General features: G+C 47.4%; 1 long non-coding RNA gene and 1 other non-coding gene across 2 annotated transcripts; both read left to right on the forward strand.

Annotated features, from left to right (window-relative positions):
- The first annotated feature begins 12,725 nt into the window (after nucleotides 1-12,725).
- LOC110137239 (uncharacterized) lies at nucleotides 12,726-17,961 on the forward strand. The gene is made up of 3 exons (XR_002313881.2): nucleotides 12,726-12,907; nucleotides 13,183-13,298; nucleotides 17,295-17,961. It is a non-coding gene; the product is annotated as an uncharacterized lncRNA (long non-coding RNA).
- TRNAC-GCA (transfer RNA cysteine (anticodon GCA)) lies at nucleotides 12,937-13,008 on the forward strand. Its single transcript has one exon. It is a non-coding gene; the product is annotated as a tRNA-Cys (tRNA).
- Nucleotides 17,962-18,559: the final 598 nt, after the last annotated feature.

The following is an 18,559-nucleotide window of genomic DNA, read 5'->3' on the forward strand; positions in this document are numbered from 1 at the left end:
CGTGAACTGGAGAAGGAGCTTGTGGAGAGAAAACGGGGCCAAACGGGCTGGCTGGGGCTAGACAGGGTTGCGGAGGCAGTCTTGGATCTGAGACTGAAGACTGTGGAGTTTGAACTTGATCTTGTAGGAGATGCCATTGCCGACTGCTGAGCAGGAGAGAGACGGGGCAAGTGGGTATCAGGGGGCTGCTGCGATGGGGATGGGGATGGGAATGATCCGGAGTCAGACATGAGGGGGAACCAGCGGGTGGTCAGAGGATGGGTCCGCGGACGATCTGCTGCTGAGGGTGAGGGGCATGACAGAGGAAACAGGGATGTTTGACGCCTTGAAGAGGTGTGAGCAGAGGTGTTCTGGAGAGGTTTGGTAGAAGGCCACTGCTGCTCAAAATCTTTACTAGTCTTGGACTTTGAGACCTGGAGGGTGCCTGGGCTGTTCAGACCTAAGCAGGAGACACCCCCCTCCTTCCTTGGCTTTAACCCCCTCCTCATGCCCATTCCTCCTCGCAGCCCAGTGCTCTGTGACCAGTCCAGTGACCTGGACTCAAGTCCAGTGCAGTCCAGTGACCTGGACTCCAGGTTCCTCCCCCCCATTTCCCAACTCCTGGACACCCCTGTGATCCCTGTTCTCATCTGCCCAACAGCAGCCACAGACCAGCATCAAACAGAGGGATCACTATAAGCAGAGATGGACCCTGGAGTTGAATAGATGTGGATTTAAACGTGATAGCTGTGTCACCTTGAACAAGCTAATTAACTGACCGTGTCCTCACCTGTGAACCGGGGACAATAAAGCATTGTTCCGAAGCTTAATAACAATAAATATGTAGCAAAGATGCTGGCACATCCCAAGGTCTGAACGAAAGTCTGCTAATTTCAGATTCATTTATGGCTGTGAAAGTCAGTCAGTCCTGTCAGACTCTTTGTGACCCAAAGACTGTAGCCCTCCAGGCTCCTCTGTTCATGGAATTCTCCAGGCAAGAATACTGGAGTGGGTAGCCTTTCCCTTCTCCAGGGAATCTTCCCAGCCCAGGGATCGAACCCAGTACTCCCACATTGCAGGCCAAGTCTTTACCATCTGAGCCACCAGGGAAACTAATGATAGCTTAATTTTAGTAAAAGCAGAAAGTCTGGGCAGGTAGTGAGGTGCTGTTGTGTCCTAAAAGAATGAATCTCTGAGAAAGGCAATTTCCCCACCAGCCAGAAAAAGAAAATTACTTTGATGGAAGGACCTTCAAGTTAAATCACACAGACAACTGCACTTAGTCTTGCAGTGGGAGTGGACAGGGGTTTAAACTCACATGTCAGCCACACGCCAGCCTCTGCAGTGGGTCGACCCACCTTCCCGGGTAGTGGTACCCTCATGGCCCTTCCCCAGGGCCCTTAACTTAGTAGAAAGCCAGACTCAAACTCCTGAACTGTCAGTTGCCGTTGGCCCTGCAGGGTTGTGTGCCCAAGAGAATAACTGCCATTTATGAAAGTCCTTTCACTGTTGAAGGTTACACGTACCTTCGAAGGCCTTATAGCTCAGATGTGTGCACCACATGCTCATTTTATAAGTGAAGCCCATTTTATAAGTTTGAGGCCCAGAGAGGTTCAGTTGGCCCAGAGTCACACAGCAATCACGGTGGCAGAGCCAAGACTTGAACTCAAGCCGTCTTGGCACCAAAGCCCAAGTGTTGGGCCAAATAACCTGAATGGTGAAGTCGGAGCCTCTCTTTTCAAAATGACCCCATTTTACCCTCAGATTTAAAAATTTAAGGTACAATCAGGGGAATACGTATACCGAGCAGAATTTTGGTCTCTGCCGAACGTTTGCCAAAATCACGAACGTAGCAAGAGGGTAAAAAAAAAAAAAAAAAAAAAAGAATCTCAGGGGCCAGAAAGGCCTAGGGGTCAGGGAGCCCCTGTCTGCGGCTGCAGAAACGGTGGTCGCTGCCTGCCGCGGGCTCACCCGGGAGGGGGCGGTGACCGGGCGGCCGCGGCGCTGGCACCGCGCGGACGCCGTACTTGGTAGACACCCCTTGTGTGCAGAGCATTGTGCTGCGCGCCATGGAGAAACACAAAAGGATTAGGAAACCCTGCGCTGCCTTGACAGCACTCAGAACCCACCGGAGACTGCGGCCTGATTCTCCTCTGAGGCCTGTGAAGGCTGACGGAGACCTTTAGGCCGCTGTCGGGGGCAGGAAGGGCCACGCCGCCATCTCTCCCCTGACCCTCCTTCCAGGCAGGGTAGCTGTAACGAGCCAGGTGTCTGTGGGGACCTCTCTGGGGGCGGTGTTGTGGCGGCTCCTCAGATTAAGGGATCAAGGACGGAGGCCTCCAGGCCCTCCTGTTGCCAGGGCAACAGTGAGTCAGGCCGAGGCCTCTCCTCGGGCTTTCTGGAAAGCGTTTTCAGCTGCTGAAGCCTCTTACTGTTTTCGCCGTGCGTCGTGGGGACTGCTAGATGTGGATTTGCAATCAGTTCTGCACTGACTACTTCTCGTTGGGTTCCTTGAAATGGGTGTTTTTAGTTAAAACACCAACTAGCCTTCTATTTCTGCTTTCTACCAAAGGTAACTCCAGGCTAAAATAATTTTTAAAGCAAGAAAAGACAGGAAGGAAGAAGGAAGGGAGACAAGGAAGGAAGGAGAGGGAAGGTGGGAGGGCAGGAGAAAAAATAAAAGCAAAACAGTGAGTTAAATCAAGGGCGAAGCTAGTAAGGGACCTACCGTGAAAACGTCCAGTCAGAAACCAGACCTAGCCTTGAGTTTACTAGGCATTAATAGGAATTATCAGTATGATTCACTGGGTCCTACCACATTCCTGGCACTGTGCTAAGTAAATGCTTTCATTTTCTCTTTTGACATCGTGTGAAATCAAGATGCATAGTCCCTCTTACAGATGATGTTCACGGAGGTGAAGCAATTATCCCAAGGTCACGTGGTCAGAATTTAAACATAGGTAGGTGCTGCGAACTGCTGTTGTAGCCTGCCTCCCAGTTTCTTCTTCCTGGATCCTTAATACAGAAGGTGAAACAGTCCTTTTTCTCGAACTGCAGCTCTGACTCTCCCGTGGACACATCATATAGGTTCTGAACCCGGTGGACAGGACAGGCCACCGCCCAGCAACCTGGGGACAGCGCGGGGCTCACCAAACATGAAGGCAGAGATGCTGAGAACCAAGCCAGCCCGCCTCGTTCTGGACCAAGCTCCCCTCTTCTGTGGGGACTTGGGGAAGAGGCTTAACTGCTCAGGCGAGGGGTTCCTTTTCTGTGTGTGCTGTGTTGGGACCTACAAAGCCATTCAACAGTCAGAGAAGGAGCTGGGTGACGGAGATGAGCACCAGGACCACGCATCTGCTCCACAATAAAACCGAATTCCTGCCCTAACTCACTCGGTTCGGGCTTGAGCTACCTCTTGGGTCCGCACCATTCCTTCTGCTACAACTGATGAATGAAACTCACTGCTTCTCTTTGTGAAATTATCAAACCAGTTCTCAAAATAACTTGAAGATGATAAGATAGGAGCATTACTATTGACCATTATCTAGGACAGGAAAAGCTAATTTTTTTTTTGGAGGTGCTACATGGCTTGCCGGATCTTAGTTCCCCAGCCAGGGATTGAACCTGGGCCCCCTGCAGTGGAAGCACCAAATCCTAACCACTGGACCGCCAGGAAATTCCTGAAAAGTTGAATTTTAGTGACAAAATGTGCCAATGAAAATTTCTATCCTCACTAGCAATTTTATTTAAATAATGAATAGTGGGACAACAAATTGTTTCCTTCTAGAATCAGTATAGTCTTATTTTTTTTTCAGTATAGTCTAATAAGCATAAAAGCTTTTTAAGAACTACATTCAATCAATTCTTTGTTTACAGAATACACAAATACGAAAGTTACGCCCTCAAAGGATTGAAATTCACTGGATTTGAGCTAAATTCAATTAAGAAAATTAAACAGGTTATGAAGCATGACATTTGCTTTTTTCCACTGAAGGTATGATCCAAGAACCACAGTTCCATGGCCAAATTTTCTGCATATCAAGTAAACAAATTCTAAAACCTAAGATAAAAAATTGGGGTATGTATTATCTTACATGAATTGATTATCATCACTGAAAATCGCCTCATTGATTTTGTCCAAAAGCAAAGGCAGCAAGTTGGTTTGCAAAGCAACACCCTAAACAATTTAATAATAACAAATGTCCTTTAATTGGTTGTTATTACTCATTTCCCACTTTATCTTGAATTTATCAATGCCTTACCAAGCCGAAGGTTTGTGACACATTTTGAAATAAGTTTGGAAAAAAATTAAACCTCATGTCTCATAGTACTACTAAAAAAGCAAGTCAACATCCAAGTAACATCAACCTCTAGTATATTTAATTCAAAGGGTAGACATATTGAGAAGAAATAGACACATTTTTCTTGCCCAGATCTGTGCCAGCTCTTCAGAGTCTAGCAATAAGCATAAACTAAACTGCATACAAACATGCTTGGGTGTTCATTTTACCAAAAGGATTAACTTGCCTTAGTATGTTATTGTCATATAACTAACTGACTTTCAGAATTTAATTTACAACCCTTTCCCCGAAAATAAAAATAGCATTTTTTTTTTTTCCTTACTGTAAAGGAAACATCTGAGTCCCAAAGAATAAAAACTTATCTCAGAATTGAACAAGCCCATTATTTCTCCAAGAGAAAGTATTAAGTCTCATCCATAAACGTACCAGAAAAGGTTCATTTTATTTACCACCCAGTAGGAAGACTTGAAGACATCTCCGCACCTGTGAAATTAAATGGCTTGCTTGGAAGTGTTCCCTCTCTCTCTGTAGAAACTAAATCTATATTTTAGAAACTCTTTCAGAGTCAGGACACAAAATCTTCATCAGATTTATAATGATCAGCCAAGTTTTCTACACGTCATCTGTCTGTTTTCAAGCTTTTGGTTTTAGCCCCAGAATTCCCTGTTTAAATAAAACCATTTTCAGAAGCTAAATATGTAATATAGTTGGAGGCAGAGGGGCTGGGGTTGGGGGGGGGTGGGCTGCTACACCCACCTGTTCAGCCCTCCCGGCCTTGGGGGCTGCACTGGGGGGGTCTCTGAGGAGGAAGCTGCTTTAAACCCGACCCCACGCCCCCCAGCAAGTTCTGCCAACCCTCCCTTGTTTCAGTATTTCCCAATCCAAACTCTGTGTTTAATGTATCCAGTGACACATTCCGTGCTTACTCCATGCATGTAAGGTGATTTCTTCCTTTTAGGGTACACCTACACCTCTAATGGAGAAGGACATGGCAAGCCACTCCAGTACTCTTGCCTGGGAAATCCCATGGGCAGAAGAGCCTGGCGGGCTACAGCCCACGGCATCACAAGAGTTTTGGACGCGTCTGAGCAACTCAACAGCAACAGCACCTCTCTAGTCTCTATAACCTCTACATTACCATGCAGATGTCCGTATCAGGTTCTGCAGTGAGTCCCTATAAATCTCACCAGAGAAGTCTGGCGGGCTAACACCCACCATGAATTCCTGGAAGGCTGAAGGAAATAGCAGCACAGATGTCCAGAAAAGCCCTGTCAGAAGCTGTAAGGATCCCAGAAGTTATTTTTACAGCTATCACTTACTTCCACTGCAGAGGCAAGGGAGGATCAGGCCAAGCTGTAGCCCAAGGACCTCGGACACACAACCTGACTGCAGGGGGGGCTTTGAGGGTCTCCCTCCTCCCGACTGTCCTGGGCGCCAGGGCGTCCCTGGCGTGGGCCCTGGGCAGCCCACATGTACTCAACCTTCTCAAGGGCAGGCTTCAGGTCATCCCTGTGCTGGCTCCAGCATCTGGTCCTCACGTCTGGCCCAAGCGAGGCTCTCTACTGTTAAATTAACCAGGGAATAAAACACAGGTGAAAATGTGCAGGAAAGAAAAAGTAAAAATGCACAAGTAAAACCCAGAACTTCTGTCCAGTTGGGATGCAGAGGATTTCCTCATTCAAGCTAATCCAAGCCTGTAAAAGATGCCACAGAACATTTATCCTTCCCTCTGATATCTCAGCCCAAATATCAGGTAGAGTCCCCAGGTCACACCCGATCCTCTTAACCACAGTCGCAGGGTGGCTTAGGGTGATGACAGCAATCCCTCTGGGCTGCCCTGCCTTTCCAAGGAAGGTCACCCAGAGACTCGATAAGGAGTCCAAGGGCAGGCAGGCAGCAAAGCCAGACTGCAGGGGCATTCAGGGAGTCCTCCCCTTCTCCGGAGCTGGCTGAGCTGTTAAATTGGCAGTCCTGTGTTTGCACAGGACAGCAGCAATTCCAGAGGCAACAGGTAACACACACACACAGATATCGGGACCCCTGTCTAGGGTCCTCTCCCAATCCCAGGCCCCCAGTCCCTTGAAGACTTCCCTGGGGACCCTCAGAGCCCTCCCAGGCTCCCGGAGGGACAGCCGCGCCTATCCTCAGCCTTCCTCTCCGGCCTCCCAGTTCCATCGATTCCCTCAAAAATCTGGGTCCCAAGTCAGCCCCTGTGAAATGGGAACAGACGGCGTCTGTCTCCCCAGGGTTCTGTGAGCGACGCCGCAGGATGATGGAGCCAGGCCTTAATTTTGTAAAAAAAAAAAAAAAAAAAAAAACTATATATTTTTAAGTTAAAGGTTGGATTTTTATAGCTTTATATAGTTATGTTCTAAATAAATGTGTATTATTTTGTAAATTTAATTTAGAGGGACCTGCATTTTTCAGATGCCTGGGTCGACCCGACCCCTCCCCGCTCACCAGCCGGCCCGAACCGCCCTGAGCGCGCGCGGGCCACCGCCAGGCCCTGGGCCTCGCTGGGGCGCGGGCGCCACGTGGGACGGCGGCCGGCGCGTGCTGCCCCCTGCCGGCCGGAGCCCGGAGCCCGGAGGCCGCCGCGCCGCACCTGGCCGCCCGCGGCCGCTCTAGGAACGCGGGGGCCTCTCGGTGGTGGCGCGGGGCCGCCGTCGCGCGCCCAGGAAGGGGCTGTGCCCGGAGCCCGGGGTCCGCTGCGCGGGAGCTTCTCGTAGGCGCGCCCGGCCTCCCTTACCGAGCTGGCGGCCCGGCGCCGTCTTGGCGCGCCCGGGGACCAGCCCTCTGGGGCCGAAGCCCCTCTGGTTTTCTTGTGTTCCTGCCCCCACACGCTCCGGCCGGCCCCCGAGCGTCGCGGGGCGCGTTCTTTGTGCAGATGCGGGTGCTGGGAGCCCGCGGGTGCAGAGGGGAGGCCTCGGCTCTGGGAGCGGAGCGCCGAGACGTGCCGCGCCCCGAGGGCTCCAAGCCTCTCCGAGCAGAAGAGCGGAAAGGAAATCCCCGCCAGCCCGGGGGAACGAAGGAGGAAGGGGTAGCCCCCGCAATGGACCCGGGAATTATAGAGACGCCGACCCTGTCCCGCGCTGCGCTCCGTTTCGCCCACTTTTCTCCGACTCCAGTCGGTTAAGCTAGTGGCAGATGTATTTACACCACGCGGAGGCGGACCTTGAGAAGCTGACGATGGGCCCCGACTGGTTATTTGTTTGCTTCTTGATATATTTTCCAATATGTGTAGTTATTTCCAAGAGTTAGATTGCCCTGTCAAAGGGTATTGGCTTTTTTTTTTTTTTTTTAAAGGCTTTTGATGTTTGTTGCCAAACAGTTCTCCAGGAGGGACACCGGCTCAGCTTCTGGTGCGATGGAGGGAAGGCTAGGTAGGGTAGCGGCTGGCCGAGCTGGGAAACTGGGAAGACGGTCCCTTGTGGGGCAGGATGGGGGTTGAGAATCACCCCGCATTGAAGGGCCACATGTGGTTCCCTGTGAGCGATGATCAGGTCAGGCAGTGTCTTGGCGACCGAGCCCTGGGTCATACTGAGGGGCTGACATCTCAGTGGATGTCAGTGCTTCTGGAACACTGGGCAGCCAGAGGGGGCCTTTAAAAGTGCAGGTCCTCTTTTGCTCTGCGAGTGAAATCCAAAATTCCATCAGGACCCTGCCTGCCTCTCTAGCCCTAGGTTGGGAATCGTATTAGTTCCCTAGGGCTGTGTAACAAAGTACCAGAAACTGAGTGGCTTCACACAACAGAAATTTTTTGGGTAAAAAAAGTCCCAAATCAAGGTCAGCTGACATGAGGGTTGGTTCTTCCTGGAGGCTCTGAGGGAGGCTGTTGCATGCCTCAGTCCTCCCTTCACTGCGGGCAACCCACTGGGTCCCTGGGCCTGTGGACACATCGCTCCTGCATCTGTCCTCACCTGGCGTTCTCCTTGTGTGTCTCTAGTTCTGTGTCTCTTCATATAAGGACAGTCGTCATGTTAGATAAAGGACTCACCCTGATCCTGTAGGACATCAGCCTACTTAACTATCTGCAAGGACCCTACTTCCAAGGAGGGCCACATCCCAGGTTCCTGAAAGGACAAGGGTTTGAGGGGACGCTGCCCAACCCACAAGAGGCCGTCCCCACTCCAGCGCCCTGCCTTCTCTCCATTCCCCTGGCTCAGCCGCCACCCCCCCCCCCCCCCACCGCCCATCCTCCTGGACCACCGATGTCCACCTCACGTCCCCTCCTGCAGGGTGTTCTGGAGATGTCACTGTCTCGGAGAAGATCTCTCGAGCCGCACAGACAAGGGTCGCCCTGTTCTGTTTTTCAGGCTCCCAGCACTCATCACAAGGACATCTGAGGAAGTGCGTGAGTCACAGCGTGTGGCTCTCCCATGGGCCTGCTCCTCCAGAAAGTCGCTCAGGTGACAGCAGGAACCAGGCCGCCTGGGTGAACACTCACAAACCAAAATTCATGGCCATAGGCGCTTATAGACTGAGCTGGGGAGCCTGTCTCAATCAGAGGCTGGAGGGGACAGGCCCACTGAAGAGCCCATCAGGAATGTCTCCGAGGCAGTGGCCCCTGGACCCGAGGGAGACAGACCTGCGTTCAGTGCAGGCTCCACTCCTACCCCGTCATGACGTATAAGACCTCAAGAGGCTGCCCCTGCCCCACCTCAGTGTCGTCTGCTCGTATCTGTCTTGTCCTTTACACTGTTCACATGCCTCCATCCACCCGCCAAGCCAGCTCCCTCCTCAGGGCCTTGGTGGCCTCTTCCCACAGCCCGAGTGTTCTGCATCCAGTTTCTACACCCTGCCTCCTTACCATTCAGACTTCAGCTCCAGTTCCTGATGACTCCGTCTTACCACCGCCCCACTCCGTCACTTCCATCACATCCACCTGCTTTATTTCCCTACAATATTTTCAGTATCTGAAATGACTTTGTTCATTTGTTTGTTTTCCTGTTTGTCATTCTAACCTCTCGGGACACAAGCTGCATGATGTCAAGGACCTTGTTTGCCTGTTCACTGCTGTACCTTCAGTGCCGGACTAGAACCTGGAACACCATGGGTGCTTCCCAAGGGTTTGTTGAATGACTAAATGACAGTTAACCCCTGCAGTATCTTTTTCCATCTACAAAATGGGTATAATCTGAGCTACTTCTTAGGAAATAATAATTGTACCTACCTCAAAGAGTGGATTAGAAGAGATATGTGCAGTACCTCCAAGGTAGTAAACACTCAACATATCGGAGCCTTTATCAGTATTTTAGATTGACATCCAGCCTAACATGGAGGGGGACCAGCGGGCAGATGTGGTGGTAACTGTTTCAGATCCCCAGAGGTGATTACAGAGGATGATTCAACCCTCCTGTACTTTCAGTTACCCAACCTTTACTACAAAAGGATGGAAGAAGTATGGTATTGTAACAGCCTGGAACTTGGACCAAGAGGTCTTGAAATTGAGTGTCTTGGAAATTTTCTGAGACTGTGTCCTCATCTGCAAAATGGAAATAATTATTCCTTATCAAAGCTTAAATGGTTATATGTAAATTATAATGCATATTTCCCAATTTAGTATCCAGATTTTTGTCTTAAAGCAATTATTGATTAATTATATCATAGGAAATGGTATTGCTTGCAATTACTAGAAGGGAATATGCTTAAATTTTTTTTTCTGATTTTGAAAGTAATATATTGCAGAAAATTTGGAGGCTATAGAAAGTATGAAGACGAAAGTTTTAAAATCAGCCATAATCCCCCCTGCCTTTTGGTCCTCACCTTTATGCCATGGAATGAACAATGCAAATTTAAATGCACCAGCAAGAGGAACAGTGATGCCAGCAGGTCCATGGACTTGGGCATCCCAGCACATAGGTTTGCTTCCAGAAAAGCCATGTAAAGTAGCTGCCTGATGGAGTCTCGGGAATGACTAGGCGGCGGAGGAGGCCAGGAAGAGGGACTGGTCTTTTGAGGCTGTAGCCTGAGGAGGGCATTTGAGTATAGATTAAGAGGCCCTGATTTGGATTCAGAAATATATCCATGTCCTTAAAAGAAAAAAAAATTTTTTTACATTTCTAGGTAGTTTATGAAAATAAAACATTACTGAAAATATTTTTACATTTGAGATAATGCTGTCATTTAACACAGAATACCCTGGCTTTAAAAATATCACTGACCTTGTCATTCACTCAACTGAGCTAGCTGTTCCCTTCTTCCCTGCATTGGGGTTTTTTAAACCTCCCTTGGAGATTCTAACGGTGCTTCCCAGGTGACCAGTGGTAAAGAATCTGCCTGCCATTGCAGGAGATGCAAGAGTTGCAGGTTCAACACCTGGGTCAGGAAGATCCCCTTGCATAGGAAATGGCAACTTACTCTAGTGTTCTTGCCTGGAAAATTCCATGAACATAAGAGCCTGGCAGACTACAGTCCATGGCACAGAAAAGAGTTGGACATGACCGAGTGCCTGAACACACACACACACACACACACACACACACACACACAGAGATTCTAATATGGTCAGGACTGAGAAACATGACAACGTGTAATTTGTGTGTTATTGTGAACTGTATGAAATTTAAATAACTTGTGGGATCTTAGTTCCCCAACTAGGGAGTGCACCAGTGCCCCCTGCAATGTGAAGTCCTGACCACTGGGATGCCAGGGAAGTCCCAATAGTTTTTGATCATGGAGATATAGCATACCTCACTTAACTACCTCTTCAGTATTGGGCATGTCAGTATCTATTATATTTGCTTAAAAATTTTAAATAACACTTAAGGGGTCTTATATATCCTTGAGCCAATGTTTATTCATCTTTTCAGGTTTTTCTAAGGATGGATTCCAACAAAGGAAATTACTACCAAGTCAAAGGGAATTGTTTTAACTAATCTTTGGTTTGACACAGCCCTTCCCAAGAAAGGTTGTATACCAATTTACAGTCCCAATTTACACTACCAATATGATAATATTGTTTTTTTTCCTCATTTGATAGGTGGAAAATGTTATATTTTAATTTGCATTTCTTTGGTCTGAGATCTACCCTGATTCACTGAGCTTGAGCACAACCTCAGTTCCCTAAAGGAAGCCCAGGTGGCACAGTGGTAAAGAGCCTACCTGCAATGCAGGAGACTTGCAGGACATTTCCAGGAGTCACAGGTTCAATCCCTTGGTCAGGAAGATCCCTTGGAGTAGGAGATGGCAATTGGCTCTAGTATTATTGCCTGGAAAACTTCCATGGACAGAGGAGCCTGGCAGGCTACAGTCCATGGGGTCACAAGGAGTCAGACACAACTGAGCATGCACACATCAATGTGTTGATGGCCTAAGTGGGCCTTTTACATATTAAGGATATTTATTTGCAATAGTTTGTCTGTGATAAATTACAGAAATATTTTTCCAACTTGCCATTAATCTCCCAGTTTTGTTCATATTCCTAAACTCTTCATGTTTATGTAGCCACAACTACTGATATTTTCTGTCATAATTTCTTCCACACCTTCCCTGCTGTTCAGACATTAGTTAGGTATTCATTCATATTCTCTTCTCCTGTATGTTTGGTTTTGTTATACACAATGCTTTAATCCTCTTGGGCTGTGTTTTGATGTACAGAAAGAAGGTGCGGTGCCACTTTAATTATTTTTCCCAAATAGCTAATTAAACTCTCCCAGTTTGATTTATGTAAATAAGCTTTCCTTTCCCGTCTGAATTCATGACTGCTCTAACTCTGGGCTGTAAAGCACGGGGTTAAGTGTGTGGGCTCCAGCGCCAGGCGGCCTGAGTTTGCATCTAGCTTACTAATCACGTCTCCTTGGACAGCTTACTGCACATCCCGGCGCTTCGGGTTCCTCCGCTCTGCCGCGGGTGTACCGTTCACAGCCCTGCGTCAAAGGGTTGTTGCACTTGTGACGATCTTTCATCATGTTTGTAATGTTTTCCCGGGTCCGGGTGTCAGGTGTTTTGTCATTCCGCTCTTTTAGATGTTCTAATAATTACAATAGAAAAGTCCTCCAGTGTCCCTCCTGTTATACTCACAATTTTCTTAGCTCCCGTCACCTATTTCATTTTTGGAAATAAATGATCTGCCTTGTATGTATTAAGCCTGGTCTTCCAATGATTACATCTCAAGGGAGTTTGGGGGAAAGGCACTGCTTGATTGGGCTGGAGGAAGGAGGCCTAGCCGAGGTCTGGTGGTTAGGAGAGCAGAGCCCTGAGGGGCTTGGAGGGCGGTGGGAAGAGGAAAGACAGGCAGCGAAGAAGAGACGGAGGATGAGACCAAAGGGCAAAGGGCAGATAGAGCAGGGCTAACGAGGCGGGCCGGGCTCGGACCCGAGCTTGGAGGTGTGAGAAGGTTCCGGGCATCCTGCGGTTTCTCCTGGTAAGCCGAAAGGTCCTCAACCTCTGCACTTCCGGGTCAGAGGGCCTCAAACTCTGCACTTCCGGGTCAGAGGGCCTCAACCTCTGCACTTCCGGGTGTGGGCTGAAGACTGTGACCAAATCAATCGTCACACCAACCTGAAGAGGAAGACCGGTTGGATTTCAGAGCACGAAGACCAGTCTGGAATGACCATGGGTGTTGGAGCCCATGGTGGGGACTGCAGAGGTTGGCAGGGTCCAGATGTAGCTACAGAAGCATAAAGGTGTGAGTTGAGGCTGCTCTGCAACAGCAGGGGGTATAGCTCAGGGGTAGAGCATTTGACTGCAGATCAAGAGGTCCCCGGTTCAAATCCGGGTGCCCCCTTCTGGTGTTCCATTTTGGAGTTTCCAAAGAATGTCATAGTCGACTTTCCTTGGGTCCATGTAACTCTCCCTGTAGTTCAAGCAACCCCTCCACCCTGAAAACAACACCCACCAACTCTTTTCCATCAGAAGAGAGATTCCTTCCTGTCTTTGCATTGTCCTTTCATCCCCACAGGAGACCTGAAAGATCAGGATTTGGGGATGACAGGCAAACCAATCCGTTCAGCCCACCAGCCAGGTTGGTTTTGCCAAGGCCAAGGTCTACACCAGCGCTCCCTCCAGAAACAGAATGTAAGCTACATATCTGAATTTACATTTACTAGAAGCCACCTTAAATATTTAAAGTAAAAAAGGGAAGATGGGTGAAGGGGGTCAAAAGGTACAGATTTAGATAAATAAGTCCTGTGGTTTGATGTACAGCCTGCTGACTGTAGTCACTATGTTAACTATTTTATTGTATATTTGAAAGTTGCTAAGAGAGTAGATCTTGAAAGTTCTCATCACAAGGAGGGAAATTAACTATGTGAGGTGACTGATGTTAATTAGACTTATTGTGGTGATCATTTGTCAGTATATACATGTATCAAATCATGTTGTACACCTTTGACATGACATTGTATGTCAATTACATCTCATTAAAACTGGGGGAAATGTTTTCATAAAAATAAAGTAAAACAGCATCAGCAAAACTAATTTCCTTTTGTGGAGGGGACATGCTCTGCAACTTGTGAGATCTTCATTCCCCAACCAGGGAGCAAACCTCTGCACTCTGAAAGTGCGGAGTCCTAATCACTGGGCCACCAAGGCATGCCCCAGACCTCCACATTTTAAAATGCAGTATATCCAAAATGCAGTAGATCCATTATCGTTTCAGCATATGACCAATATAAAAATTTATAAATGAGGTAAATCTTTGAAATCTGGCTGCAATGTCCTCTTAAGGTACCTGCTCATCTGGACCAGCCACCTGTGAACTGGGGACAGCTCTGCAGCATGGGAAACCTCACTGGCTTCTTGCAGTTTTCAAGGAAATGGGGAGCCGGGTGCTGGTCAGGGTCCCAGGACGCTCCTCTTGCTCCCCAGGGTGTGATGGATGGAAAGTGCCCCAGGGAGGAGCCATTGCCCCACCTTCCTCATCATCACAAAGGAAGCTAGCCAGGAGCAGGGAGGGCTGCTCCCCACAGGACAGATGTAAGACTGGGGTCCAAGGCAGCTCTGGGGAGACAGAGGAGACCCACAGGTTTCCAAGTCCCTGGACAGCCTCTTTCAATTGTCTCTTTTCTGCAGACCAAGTATGTTTAATGAAAGTACTTCTGATTCAGGTGCTGGAGTAACTGGTAAGTTCAGAGCAAAGTAAGCTAATTGAAAAGTACTCTCAGAGACTTCCCTGGTAGTCCTATGGTTAAGATACTGTGCTCCCAATGTGTGGGCCACAGGTTCAATCCTTGGTTGGGGAGTTATAACCAGGCATGCTACATGGTGTATAGTCAAAACACAAAAGAGAAAAATTTTAAATTTAAGAAGCACTTTTAAAAGTACCCAGTTGCAATTTTCTTATATTGCAATATATACACATTTTAGCCACAAAATTTTCACAGTTCTTGTCTTTTTGCTTCCCTTCAAAGTACATTTCTTTAATTTTTTAAATTAATGGCCACATCATGTGGCATGTGGGATCTTATTTCCCAAACCAGGGGTTGAAACTTTGTCCCCTGCATTGGAAGCACAGAGAGTCTTAACCACTGAAGAGCCAGGCAAGTCCCTCAAAGTACATTTCTTCCACAGAAATATTTGTAATACAAAGCTCTTGAAATGAATATGATTCTCCAGAATATTTCACCAAATTTAGATGTTGTAAAGTTCCAAGCTTTGAAAATTTTATTCCCTTCAGGTACAGAATGTAAATTTATTCAATTGAAATGAAGAACTTCAGCCAAAGATTCTTTTGAGACTTTGCAAGCGCTATTTTAGAAATTTAGAATTAAATCTTATACACCGTGTGAACTTTCATTGTTTAATGTGTTCAGTTTCTCTCTTGCTTTTGCAAGAATACTTTTCATTGTCTTTCTGTTTGCAAATTTTATTTTCATTTATTGCAACTCTCTAAAGGTTTCAAAAGCTGAAGTTTTGGGGCACACCATTTGTTGAAAACTTTGATTAAAGACTTCCAACAGGTTTGTGTAACTGTAATGTGTTAGTTGCCTAGTCGTGTCTGACTCTTTGGGACCCCATGGACTGTAGCCCACCAGGTTCCTCTGTCCATGGGATTCTCCAGATAGGAATACTAGAGTGGGTAGCCATTCCCTTCTCCAGGGGATCTTCCTGACCCAAGGATCAAACCTGGATCTCCTGCATCATAGGCAGATTCTTTACCATCTGAGCCACCAGTGAAGGTTTGTGCAAAACACAACAATTCTGGGTGCATATATTTGCAAAAAAAAAAAAAGTTTAATACCAATACCATTGCGGGACACTTGGGTTAATTCACAAAGTAGTTCTTCAAAGGCTCAGACATTTCTAAATTCTTAGTGTTATTGGGGACGGATGTGTCTAAGATACTGACTGTGTAGGATACCTACAATACAGGTCTGTTCAGTAGCTATTTGTACTTTCTTAAACATACTGCTGGGTTTCTCAGGCGGCACTAATGGTAAAGAACCCACTTGCTGTGCAGGAGACATAAGAGATTCAGGTTTAAGTTTGATCCCTGGGTTGGGAAGATCCCTTGGAGGAGGAAATGGCAACCCACTCCAGTATCTTTGCCTGGAGAATCCCATGGAAAGAGGAGCCTATTGTGCTACAGTTCATGGGGTCACAGAGTCAGACACCACTGAAGTGACTTAGCACGAACACCCACATGCAGCCATCATGAAATCTTTTCTTGTATTAAATCAGCCGTGTCACAAAAACAATTTAGCTTTTTTAAAAACTTAAAAACAATTCAGCTTTTATATGAATTGGTAGACTATCACAGCCCATTTAGATCCACTTGTGAATTATGTGTGCATCACCGTGCCCACAACATTTCTGCTTCATTTGCTTAGAACTTACTGAAAGCATCCCTGCTAAGAACATTGTTTACATTAAAATCTTGGACTTCAAAACTTGCATTTTTGTATTATTATAGCAAGAACAAAGTTATATCTTCTACTGAATTCACTGCCCCCCTTTATTTTGTTTTTTCCTGGCAGACCAGGGATATGAACCTGGGCCCCCAGCATTGGTGGGGAGCAGTCTTAACCACTGGACCACCAAGGAAGTCCTGCTGAACTCTTAAGTGGAGTTTGTAACAGCCTTCACAATGTCAGGTGTTTCACTGTGGACAGAATGAACTTCCGAAGCTTCACTTTGATTCCATGAACTGGATGCTGGGACAACAGACCCAAAAGCAGGACTGTCCCCAGGGACAGACTTAAGCGGCCCCATCTAACAAGACTGATGTAGTTCTTCAGCTTACCAGCTCGTGTTCCCTGGGATGCGGGTGCTCCTCAGAAGGGCTCCTCTCGCTGGCTGATGGAGAGGTTGGAAGAGGGGTGGGATTCATGAAAGAGAGGGAGGCTTGACAAGATTCTGGAGCAGAAGTCAAGTCTGGGGCCTGGTCCTGACACTGTGGGCAGCCTGAACCTACCCGGGTGTGAAAGGGACAACAGACTAGTTCTTCTCGGTGGTTCGAGTTTCCCTACGATTCTTTCAAAGTTTCTATTCATATTTTAATAACAGTCTTAACTCTCTCCATATAGGCACACGGTGGCTGGTTTGCAGGGCCATTTTATAATCAGAGTCCAGTGTGATGCATGTACTCAAGTTTCTGATCATGTCGTCAACATGCGCTAAGTGGCTCAGTCGTGTCCGACTCTCTGTGGCCCCATGGACTGTAGCCCCCAGGCCCCTCTGACCATGGGATTCTCCAGGCAAGAACACTGGAGTGGGCTGCCGTGCCCTGTACCATGCTGTGCTGTATCACTGATGGATGACCGAAGATCAGAGGCCGACTTTGAAAGCAGCTGTTGTGCCCCTTTCCTCTTTGCCCATTTCTGTGCCCCTCTAACTTTTTTTTTTAAGAAATTTATTTTTTTGCCCACAGCATGCAGAATCTTGGTTGCTGACCAGGAATTGAACCTGTGTCCCCTGAAATGCGCGCATGATTCTTAACCACTGGACCACCAGGGAAGTCCCTGACTGCTTAACCTTGAAAGAACCTCCTCATTGGAATGAGATCACAAGGCAGTTGAACCTAGCTCCTGACTTGTGTTCATGCCTTGCCTAACCTGTCGATTCTTTTCCTAGATTAAAAGAAGAATTAAAAGACGACTAGTCTTCCACCCCCACGACTCCTTTAGCAATCCTGCAGGCAGATCAGACGGGCAGGATAACACCTGGAGAGAGAGTTACACACGACGGAGAAGAACACGCAACCCAACCTCCTGCCTCCATGATTCACTGAGCTTCTTCCCACTTTTCCCCTTTACGAACTGTCAGGGCTGAGCAGACAGTTTGGAGCTGGTCTCTAGACATGAGTCCACCTTCTCATGAATCCACCAGACTGCCAGCTTTTCTGATTAAAACGTACTTCCTTTCTACTTGCCTCTTGATAATTGACTTTTGAGCAGTGAACAGCCAACCCTGAGTTTGGTAACAGCTTTTAGCCTATGAGACATGAGCCTTGAGAGTCAGAGGGCATGTTAATAGAGGCAGTTAGCAGAGGAGCTGGGGGACCCCTGGGTCTCTAGGCATGAGCAGCTTCACAAGCACATTGCAAAGAGCCTCTTCTAGCAAAATGATTTCATCTGCTATTCAAATTGCTGTTAACTTGAGTGTTACTGGGTTTGTGATTTTGTTTGTATTGATCTTCTAAAATTGTTTTGTCTTAAAAGTGTATAAAACTGTGAGTGTGAAGCATTTATATCTAGTTGTGTGTACACATGTATGTACAGATATAAGCAGTACAATAAACGATTAAGCTAACCCTGAGGTACTAAGAGAAAATGTTCCCTTTCAAAGGTGTACATGCAACAAGAAACCAGTAAAATGGTTATGTGGTGGCTGGAAGACTGGGATGGAATGGAGTCTTGATTCTTCTCTGGATGCTATTTTGTACATTTTATTTTTTATTCATTATTATTTGGCTGTGTGGCATGCAGGATCTTAGTTCCCCATCCAGGGATCAAACCCATGCCCTCTGTAGTGGAAACATGGAGTCTTACCCACTGGGCTGTCAGGGAATCTCCTATTTCATACATTTTCAATTCTGTGCCATGTGAAAGTGTTACTTGTAAAGAAGGTAATTCATTCAGAAATTTAGGAAACTTCAGTTCAAGCAATCTGACTTCCAGAAGCCTCTGGTGAGTTGTTTCAAGGCACTGGTTAGGTCTGTTCCCCAAAACTCTGTTATAACATGGGGAGTATTTGCTGGGTTCACAGGGCAGGGAGGAGGCTCAGGCCCGAAGCACCAAGGCCCTGAAATTCACCCTCCAGGGCAGCTGAGCTGAGGCAGGATATAGTGGTGGTCCTTAACCTCTTAACTCTGTTACTCAGAAAAAGTGAAAGACACG

The sequence above is a fragment of the Odocoileus virginianus genome, chromosome 1, assembly GCF_023699985.2.
Source record: "Odocoileus virginianus isolate 20LAN1187 ecotype Illinois chromosome 1, Ovbor_1.2, whole genome shotgun sequence".
NCBI lineage: Eukaryota > Metazoa > Chordata > Mammalia > Artiodactyla > Cervidae > Odocoileus > Odocoileus virginianus.